Here is a 10,842-nt window from a genome sequence, read left to right as displayed (position 1 = left end):
CTTAACTTTGTTTGAGTACAAACTAGGCCCTTTGGCCTCAGGGACTGATACGGAGAGCACAGTCAGTGTGTTTTCCTGTTCTGATTTCTCTTTTGATGGAGGCGGGCTCCTGTTTACACACTACCATTTTCTCATGCAGAATTTCAGTTGCACAAGGAAACGCATAATGGATACATACCCAGACTCTGTGGTTTCACATTTAATGGTTCATTTTTTTTCTTCCTTGCAGGAACGTGCAGGAAAATGTCACTGCAATCTAATTAACTTCAAGTATATTCTGTATTGAATTTGCCAGACCTCCTGTTCTGTGTGAGCATCACTCCTGCTGGTAACAAGGTACAGAGCCCGAAGGGTTTGCACCAGGAAGAGGGATGGGAGTGGGGAGGAGTCACTGTGTGAGCAGTAGCATAGGGAAACATCTCTGGTGTGTGTCATTCCTGACCTGTAACAGCCTGAAGGCATAGAGCCATCTCATGTCTTGATTTGCAGTGTGATAATGTAAGAGCCATTCTCCTCCAGGGCAGGATTAATGGCAGTGCCAGTTTACTGACATGCTCTGATGTGGCACACCTTTTGCAGTGTCAGATTTAGGTGCCTTAGGTTAACATTAAATTTTCTGCTAGATCTGCAAGCTTTTAACATGTGCAGCGGGGATTTTTTCATTTCGGTAGCACAGGAAAAACAGTGGAGGGATTTAAGACTTCATAAGTAGGTCAGGAGACATAAGATATGATTTGACCGGGTATTGTGAATTCATAATTGTCCTGACTCAGAGCAAATGATACACTTGAAAACTGCATGGTGAAGGCTGCAATGTTCAGACTTTGGTGCTACTGAGCAAAGGCTCAAGCAGAGGTTCAAGCAGAAAACTTGTGCTCTAGATAGGCTGCAGTGTGCTTACCTAGAGTATATTCCAGCAGATCAGATATTATTTCCTGTCTCAAATGCAGTGTGTTGTGAGCCCTGACAGTGGCTTACTGTGATTAGTGGGACAGGTAGAAGTTAATGCTGGGAGGATACCAGAGGCACTTGGGATTTTGGTTCTCTGGTTTTGAGCATAAAACCATTTTGGGTTTCAATATGGTCTCTTGGTGGTCCAGGTGTGTTAATGCTTTGCTGTAGCTTCAGCAGCGCACTAGCTTTGGAAACCACTGTCTGGAGAAATCTGGGTGTTGGGATTGGGAGACATGAGAGGGAAGGGTTAGCCCTGGGAGCGGACAAAGGTCTTGCTCCATTTGTGGCTCCACAAGGCATACCAAGCATGATGAACTGCTGCCACAATGAGAATTGGTGCAAAGTCTGATATTGTGAGAGTTATTCCACATTAGAGGACCAAAAAAAGATGGTACTACTGTGTGACAATACCTGTTTGGATGCTGTGGGTTAGAAAGAAAGGTGTGTTTGAAGGAGGGAGAAATGCAGGTAGGGAAAATATGAGTATTTTTAAATTGACATATTTTATTTCAAATTAATAAATTGGATGCTGCAAAAGAGCATACAATGCAATACTGAGTTAAAGATGTGGGATTATGGAACATCCTAGGAACAGTAGTAATGATGAGAGAAAGACCAGATACAGCCTGTGAGGAAAGACTGGAGGAAATACGATTGCTTAGCCTAAAGAAGAGAGATCAAAGAGGCATGTAAACAGTTTTCACATAGCCATGAAGAGAAAAGGAATAAATTCTTTTACACACCAATTGTAAATAGGATCAGAAATAGCAAATTAAATCGCAGCAAAGGCTGTGATTAGGTACTGGGAAAAGCTTCATTAGCTGTAAGGCTAAGCAGATGACTGAGGGATATTGCAGAATTTCAATCACTGGAGACTTTTTGGGCAAGTAGAGATAAATACCGGCCAGGAGTGATATAATCAATAGTGAGTGACTCAGGGGAAGGGTAGGTGCCCTCTTTCAGCCCTGCTGTCTGTCATTCAGTATTCCAGTCTCCTTGTTGACAGTGACTTTAAGTTGTTCTGGTTATTGATGAAAGCTGAATAGTTATTTTAAAGGCAATAAACACTTCCATACGTATGGTAGAGTATAGCCCATACTCCAGTTTTCAGGGAGAGAAGGTGACCTGCTGTTGCTGAGTTTCCTGAGGAGATTTTACTCTCATAATTTGGAAGTCAACAGATAAAATGGCTGCATTATACTGTGCACTGTGGGAAAGTATTGGGTCGTTATCATTAGCAGGTGGCAAGGTAAGGATCATGTCTGCCCCCAGTGTAAAAGGGAGACCTGGAAAGGCAAGCTGTGCTGCTTTCTCAGGTGAGCAGTTGTGAGAAGACAGAAAACTGCTCATTTTTATCATGGATCTCAAAACTCTGGTGCTAGTGGCAAACTTCAAGGTCATGCTACCTTGCAAAACCTTAGTTTGGTCTGCATTGAACAGTGTTTCCTGCTAGCAAGTTTTGATGGATCAGAGCTCACCTGAAGCAGTGTTTGGGTGCAGAGTTCAGGCTTTGTTCAACAGCAGCCCTGACGCTACCATACCCCTTCTGTGCAGAAGAAGGGCTTTTCCTCTGTGTGTTGGTGCCTGGACCAGGACCACCTTTAGCCCAGCCCTCTGTGAGCCAGCCTGCTTATAAGGGCCTTGGCAGATACAGAAGAAAACAGTGATCCTTGCACCATCACTTGTTTGAGGACTGCCGGTCATCAGGACTGCAGTTTAAAAGAGAAAGCGTATTTCATAAGAGCAAAAACGTCTTATGACCCAAAAAACCAACGCAAGCTTCATTTCAGCTGTGGATTTGATCCAGATAAAGCAGCTTTCTGAGTTTGGAAAAAGTTTTCTTTTTATCTGGAAGCTTGTGGCCTCAGACTTGAAGTGATTCTTAACTCTGTGTTTAATTACTAGTTCTGGTTTAGAAAGCAGAGATGTTAAGTCATATTTCAGTCTGCCAGGTGCTAAACTTAGTCTTCAAACTTACTTAAAAATAAATCCAATTTGGTTTTGCCCATGCGAGCTAACCAAACCATTCAGTTTCATCAGGGTTTCAGCCATATTTACAGGGTTCAGCAGATGTAGTACTAAATTTAGCTAGGGTTTAATAACTGTGACAGCTGCTCTTATTACAAAGAAGTTTAAGAGGAAATCACCTGCCACCCTCCAGTACCTGCTGTTCCAGGGCACCTGCACTGAGCCAGCCTGCAGTGACCCATTTGTTCTCTCCTCCAAGTTGCTGGTAGATTGACATTAGCAAAGACAAATTTGAGCAGTCCTGTGGAGTAAGAGGAGTTGTCAATGGATGTTCTAAAGAGGAAATGCAAGTGTTGAATTATGGCATGTGGCTGCTTTTGGCTTTGTGGGTATGTATTTTCTTGGCAGTGGTATGCCATACATACTGGTTTGGGGTTTTGGGTTTTTTTTTAGATTAAACAGCACAAAACTACTTTTCATACAAAAAGCTGCATTTGGAATACCAGCAAGAGCTCAGCTAGGTCTGCTGCCTGGCATGGAGGCAATAACTTCTAAAACCAGCTGTGCCCTGAGCTCCCAATGAGCTCCTGTCTCAGAGCTGCCAGCTAACACAAAGGTGCAATGCAAACTTCCAAAACCCTGCAGGAAGCAGGAGCCACTGCTGGTCCCATAGCAGCTGGCTGGGGTACCTTGTCTCCCATTGAGCAATGGCTTGCACGTCCCACCAAGTTTAGGCAAGATGTGAATCTGTCCCTCTTAGCGTAATCACCTGCCTGACACATCTGCCCGGGTCTGACCTATGCAGTCAGCTAGATATGACTTTGTGATGTCCCTACAGTCCCCTGAGCTCACTGGTAAGCCTGTGTGCTCCAGGGCAGGCAGCCACATGCACACTTGGCTGCACTTGCTGCATGGAAACACTTTGTTGTTGAAGGTCGTGGAAAAGGGTTGGAGATACAAATATCTGAAATAAAATGCAGATGGCTGAATTGCATCTCTTGGTTTCAACTAACAACGACTTGGGTGAATGCTCTCTCTTAATGTGTGTGGACTTGACCACATCAACAAGTAGACAGTTGGGGTGCTGTATGTTTCCTCGAGGTCTGGCCCAGATTGCTGCAGAAGGCAATACAGCTGCACTGTTTCCCTTCTGAGGACAACAGTGCAGGACATTCCTCCTCTTTGCCTAGGGAAGTCCTACTAGTTCTTGTGCTAAGCCACTAAAGACTTTGCCCTGCCTATTTTTTTGGCAGAATCCATTAATAATCATTCTTTCCAGCTTCCCTTCTTCACTCGCTAGCTAAGTACTTGCCATGTGCAGCTGTAAAAAGTTGTTTCCAAAGAGAAATAAATTGGAGCAAAGACTTCTGTAATTGGAGATGCAGAGGAGAGCAGAAGGGCGTTTTCACTTTGTTGACCTGGGTTCCTTTTATTTGATTTGTGGCATGCTTTAAACTAGTTCCCTTTATAAGAATTTGAGCCCACTTCTTTGTCCACACCTGTGGCACCTGTGTCCTCCCAGTCTTACGTCTAGTGGTACCAACTTGCCCTGTGTCCCTCCTGTGACCAGGGGATAATCAAGGCAGTCAGGAGTCAGAGTGCCCTGTGCTGATTTGGCAGCACCATGTCAGTACACTTGTGAAGCTACAAAAACATAAGACATCAGTTTATCAAAACCCTTTTATTATTATTATTATTATTCTTCACTCAAAGAGATCAAAGGTGAATTTGGCACAAGATTTAAATTTCAAAAATTAAAAATTCAAAAATTAGCTTTAAAAGAAATTTAAAATATCCAAAGCACACATAGGCTCTGCTGAAACTTGTGCTTCTAAGAACAAAACTGTTTGTGGTGGTGTTTTTTTTAAATTTCTGGTAAAGACAGAAAACTCTTCATGTCTCAGGCTTGGACAGGACATAAAATTAATTTCCCACTTCTCTCTGATTTTCCCCCCCAAAACCACATTATTAAATCTTGTAGTAAACCAACATACACAAATTTTAGTGTACAGGCAGAACAGGGAATCTGAATTCCTAGAATGAGTTAGTCTTTCATGTAACATTAAATTGCTTTGAGTTTAAAAGAACCACAGACTGATGCAAACCAGAACTTGTACATCTATTAGATAACTGCCAAAACAAGTACAGAAGCATATTTCATAAATTAAATCTTCAGAAGCTAACTTTATTTCTAGGGGCTTTCAACTGAGCAATTAAAACCTTAGATTAGGTATGGACAGCTTAATTGTGTACCCTTTCTATAGGTGTTTAAATTGGCATCATGTGTTGCAGATGTGTGCTGTGTACTCAGATACATATGTGCAAATTTCATAGTCCCAGTATCAATGGTGAGTCTTCAGCTAAAGTGCTGGGGTAAAATCTAAACCTTCTGTTTCAATGTTATCTCACCTATAATATCTGTAAATATCTGTAATAGCATAAATATCTGTGTTTCCTAAATATCGAGTCCTGCTGCAAGTAGATGAAACTGCAAGATTTATATAAAAATGGCTTTATAAAGCTATTTCAACTTGAATTTCTATTGTAGTTCTACTCTAGTAAATGAAAATGTAATTGCAGTTAGTCAACACTCTGCTTGGCTGATGATGGTATAAATATGAAGAATATTAGTATTGCCTGGATTTTACTCTTTGTATTTTGGCAGCTTATTTATGAAATAATTAAAATATCTCTTAGCTTTACCTTTCATTTCCAAGTGACTTTTGACATTTTTTCTTGCCAAAAGGCAGAATTGGAAATACTTAACAGAAAAATTCACCCTTGTATTACTCAGGATGTTTTTCAGATCGGACCAAATGGAAATTGTTGGTGATAGGAACAGTGCATGAGCATTGCGAGTGACGTGCACACATGCAGACTCAGATGCTGAAAGCTAAGGTCTCTCCTGTTAACACATGGAGAGGTATTCAATGCACTGCGAGTTAGATTTTTACAGCTTCACAAAGAGCCAAACTAAATCCAAACAGAGGAGGCAGAATTTCAGGTTGGTCCTTTTACTGTTCCAGCTGTGAATGGGAGTCTGAACTAGCAGCCACAAGGGCAGCAGGCTCATTGCCTGACGGTCACTCTAGCAGCAGCCCACCAGTTCGACATCTCTCAGGGGTTTCAGTTCAGGAGGACAATCTGGAGCTCATATCCAGACTGGCCAAAGAGTGAAGGTATGTCCAAGCATCTTCCTTGCTTTGCATCTCCATCCATCCCTCTGGTTGGCCCCTGGCTTGGACGTGACCTTCTGCATGGTGGTCACCAAACCACTAATTTGCTCTGGAACTGCTCTTCCCAAGAAGCAAGGCTAGAGCAGGAGGTCTTCTGCAGGGTTTCTTTATGTGTTTCCTCTAGGTAGCAATTCATTTCATCTGGTAACTGGTCTTGGAGGCAGCGAAGTGCTAGTCAGCTCTGAATAAAGCATGTGATATATTTAGTGGTTCAGTATCACAAGAGGCAGCTCTCAATCTTCCCTGCTGCTAGTCTGCTTTAGGCCTATAGCTTCAACTGGTTGCCCTTATCATTTATCACAAAGATTCACGTTAGTACTTTTGGACTACATCTTCCTCTGGTAGAAAACTTCCTAGGTCTGCAGTGAAACTACAGCACTTCCTATCAGCTGACATATATTTTATTTAGAAATTCAACTTTTAAAATGAAGCTTTTCTTGCTGTAGTAATAAAGGCAGTGGATCAACACAGTTAATATTGGTATTTTTAAAATCTATGGTTTTTAAAATAGAGAAAATGATGGTCTGATTTGGTAGGTTTCATATATAATACAAAGAACCAAACAATATGGAGATAATGGCAACCTTCAATCTACTTAATGCTTATCTGGTCTGTTAGTTTTGCACAAGCCATCTAAAGACAGGTTTTGAGTTGTCTTGTTGGACAATTTTTAATAGCAGTAATGTATTGCTGCTTCTATCTATTTCTCTGTAGCAAGCTGCAGGAGAAGGTTCTTGCTGCATTCCAACCAAGCAAATCATCTGGTAGTACAGAAACATAACATTTTGGACTTGTTTTTGATATGGATTAGAACAAGATATCATTTGCCAGTACTGCCAAGATATTAGGTGATCATGTAAATTCGCATGTGAAATAATGTGTTCTCAGTAGCACTGTCGCTTTTCTTTGTTGCTTTTAAGTGGATTCATTTCAAACCAAAATATGTACAATAGGATATTTTAAGATGAGAATTAATCTCTTATCCTTAAGTCACCTTTGTCTTATTTGGGTTTTGTTGTTTGTTTTTTTTTGGGGGGGGGGGGTATTGCTTTGGACACAGTTTTTAAAGTTTTGTAGACCCTTTGGAAAAGATGATCACCTTTTGGCCACAGTGTCTGAGTAGTTTGGGGTGAGCTAAGGTTGGCTCCAACATGAAGAAGAGGCAATTGAAGTCTGGAGTTTGGGGAAGGAAGGGATTTCTTGATGAAGCAGACCCTCTGTTTTTTTCAGATTACTTTTTGCCTCCACTTTTTCCTCCCCTTTATTATTTCCATCCTGATTCTCAAATCTTTTCCACAGATTTGTTTTTACATTGCCGAGAACCTTTAAAACTAATTACTGAAACCATAGCAGCCCATCTGAAAGCTTTCTGAGACGCAGTATGAACTACACAGCAGGCCAAACCTCAGAGGGCAGAGGCCCTCTTCCAAGCAAGAACGGATACTGCAAGTTGCTTTGATTACTTGTGCAGTTGTCATCCAACTCCCTGCATGTGCAGATACCCAGTGTATGTTGCCCAGCTTCATGTACGTCAGGGTTTTTGGGCTTTGAAAGTGATACTAATTCTTAATTACTGCAAGTCAGATACTACATAAATTTGTGTAAGAGAGGTTCATTTTGTAGCTATTCTCAGAGGAGGATCTATGATAAAATGCCAGTCATAGTAAATACTGAAAACTCTTATATATGCAAAGTAATGGTATATTTTGTGTGTATTCATTTAGAACTCAGTAAGCTGAAAAATTTCCATTGCTTTATTTGCAAACTTGCATTAATTCCTTTGGGAGTGTGAGTTATAAAAAAGTACTTGTTTTGTAACAGCCCAGCAGAGTTACAAAGAACTTTCCATGGCCACATTACTGAAATAAGCATTTAAATGGCAGATGAAATGGTATTTTATAGCTTTTTGTATCAGAGGTCAGAGAAGGTTTGTGAACACAGGGGATGCAAGTCATACGAAGAATGAGTCCTCGTTTAGTATCTAGTCAGCTTGTAAGGTCTGATGTGAGTTTCTGTTCAGTTTGTTGTCTATGAGCAGGGCACAGAGGGAAAGTTATGGGGAGTTTTTCAATAGGTCATGGTCCTTAGGGACGGATGACAGTATATCTTGCTGGTTGCTCTCTCCCAGTTCATGAAACAAGATGCCAGGAGTGCTGAACACTCTGTGCAGACTGTGGCAGTGGTCCTTGCTCCATCAGCCATCTGCATCCAAAAGATGCTGTTATGGGAGCCAGCACCAGTCTTGATAGCTGACTGTGACACTCCTCAAATTCATTACTTATGTGCAAATATGATTCAGTGCATCGCATATGATCTGGTTTAATGACTAACCCCAAGCTACAAATCCCTGCACAGCAGAGAACATCAAGGGACTTTGCAGGATGCGCTTTTCTTCATCTCTGTCTGATCATCCCAAACAACTCAAACACTTTCAGCAAAGTCATAAGATACAGTGGGTCTCATCCAGCCCTCTCTGCAAACTGGCCTGAGCCTTTCCATGAACTCTAATGAGAGTAAAATCAGATTCTCCATCTCCACCCACTTTAGTGGAGGTTTGGAGTCTCAGCACTTTGTAGCCTCAGATCATCCAAAATTAACTTTTGGTATGGAAAATAAGATTTATTTCTTTTCTTTTTAATTAAAATCTCTACCAGACCCGGTTGCCTGTTTCTTACAAAACTGATTTATGTGGCTTGCTGTGCTGAACTGAGGCTTTTATTGACAGTAACCTGGCTCCAAGGTGGTATTCTGAACTGCCTTTGGCCAAGCCGGCTGCCTTACATTACGCAGAACTGGGGCTGGGTTTTGTTTTGTTTTTCCTACACTCCAGGCAGATCAGTCTTTGATTGCTCCTCTAATGACAGGTATTTGAGTTACTCTCTAATTTATGTCGACACCTGGGCTGTAAAAACTCTAATGCACTCTTGCTTGTGTAGCTGCTCTTTCCCTGCTGACTGCCCAGGCCGCTTAACTTTCTGTTTGGGCTTTTGATGTGAAATCTGAACTAATCTCTGTGCACTGTAGTTTTTCAACATTCTTATAGGAATATTGCAATATTTACAAGAGAGAGGGATTGGAAAATAGTGCTTTAAATTCACTCCACGTGTCTGGCCCTTTACATGCCTCAGATTTCCCCTCTAGAGGTAGTCACTATTTTAATATTATTTTATAGAGGCTGGCTTTAGTAGAGCAGTCACAGTTTGCAGCATGTTTAGTAAGACTTGGTTGATTGTGATGAAGAAAACACTTTGTGTTAAAAAAAAGCCTATCTGAATGCTGAAATCAATTGAATTCTAAATCTACACCTACTGAGAAGTAAATACTCTGGCAGTGTGTGAGATCCTTGATCCTTTTCTGTAGGCCTTCACTGTAGTAAAACGCTTTTGACTGCAGCTTTGTATTGTCCCATTGGTCAGAAGTGAAAAATAAGTGGTGTTGCACAGGTGACAGTGTTATTAATCTAGTGCCTGGGCATGGAGAGGATGCAGTGTGGGGTGCCCCAGAGCTCCCCTGATGTAACCTGTAAACAGGCTCTTTTCATCCCAGCCTCAGAATTTGCAGAGAAGCCCCTCTCCTTATAGCCACAGCTGTGAAGGGGACCCGTGGCACACGAGTGGGCAGCCATGGTCAGCAGAAGCCCACCAGCAAAATCCCAGGGTTCACTCACCAAATTTGGTTCTTATGACTTTGTTCCTCACTGGCTGAAAGTTGAAACAGCTCAGAACAAACCCCATTCAGACTAATTTCTGATACTTCTTGGCCTCTTATGCCGTAAAACAGTGGAGGGAAGGGGGAAAAAATCCTCTAGACTTCTGTCAGTTTGATTCAAATGGCAGAATGGCTTTCATGTACATAAACAAGCAATCACTGCTGTGACATCCTGGAAAAAAAGAAATATGGAGCAATAAGTGGAAAGGCAGGGACAATAATGTGAACAGAAGTTATTTCCTATGGTAATAAGCTGGGGGCTCTGAGGGCCAGCTCCTGCCTTTCCGCCTCTGGGTCACCAGGTGTGGGAAGCATCCCTTCCTGCCCTGCCTCTGCGGGCTGCCTGCCACCATCAGGCCAGGAATGACCCTGTCCAGTCAGAGAGCTGAGCAGTACTGTGATGTGAGGATAAGCAGGTGGGAAAAGTCCTGTTCTTCAGGATTTATTCCAACCTAATGCAATACTTTCTGTTCTGATATAGGGCTGAATAAGCAATACTTGGAAATCTTTAATTTCTGAAGCAGGTTGTTGGCCCTACCAACAGCTCCTATAGTTTAAGATGGCTCAAGTTTTGGAGAGAAAGCTGTGCAGTGAAGTGCGTGGTGCTGAGCTTCCACATGACACTGAGTGATCACCCTGCAAGTAATGAGACACTGGAAAAAGCAGCCTATCAGAGAGAACTCTTGGGCTGTGTATTAGGGGCGGTATTTTGTGAACACAAAGGAATAAGGCAAGGGAATAAGATGTAGAGAGATACCAGGTCCTTGTTGCCCAGGGTATGTTGTCCCTCAGCCTCCCCAGAGGATCATAACAAGGGTCCCTTTCTTTAGGGCTGCATGCTGAGGTTGCCCCCAGGCTGGGTGAATCCCTTGTTGGCTGTGTCAGGCAGTGTGCCTAGGATAACGCATCCTTGTGCGTTGTTTCAAGTACTCGGGTTGACTAAAGGCTGCCTTGGACGGTAGGTGATTGTATATTG

At 42.2% G+C, this 10,842-nt stretch overlaps 1 protein-coding gene across 1 annotated transcript in view; it reads left to right on the top strand.

The window, feature by feature from the left end:
- Positions 1-254: 254 nt before the first annotated feature.
- Positions 255-10,842, top strand: part of WIPF1 (WAS/WASL interacting protein family member 1) — a 33,098-nt gene continuing 22,510 nt past the window's right edge. The window contains exon 1 of the mRNA XM_057423680.1: positions 255-336. The gene's annotated coding sequence lies outside the window, so the exon portion shown is untranslated. The remainder of the gene's footprint in view (positions 337-10,842) is intronic.

The sequence above is a fragment of the Pezoporus wallicus genome, unplaced genomic scaffold (genome assembly GCF_028554395.1).
Source record: "Pezoporus wallicus isolate ANWC-B61680 ecotype Strahan unplaced genomic scaffold, APGP_CSIRO_Pwel_v1 contig_1181, whole genome shotgun sequence".
NCBI classification, from domain to species: domain Eukaryota; kingdom Metazoa; phylum Chordata; class Aves; order Psittaciformes; family Psittacidae; genus Pezoporus; species Pezoporus wallicus.
This window is presented reverse-complemented; position numbering and strand designations above follow the sequence as displayed.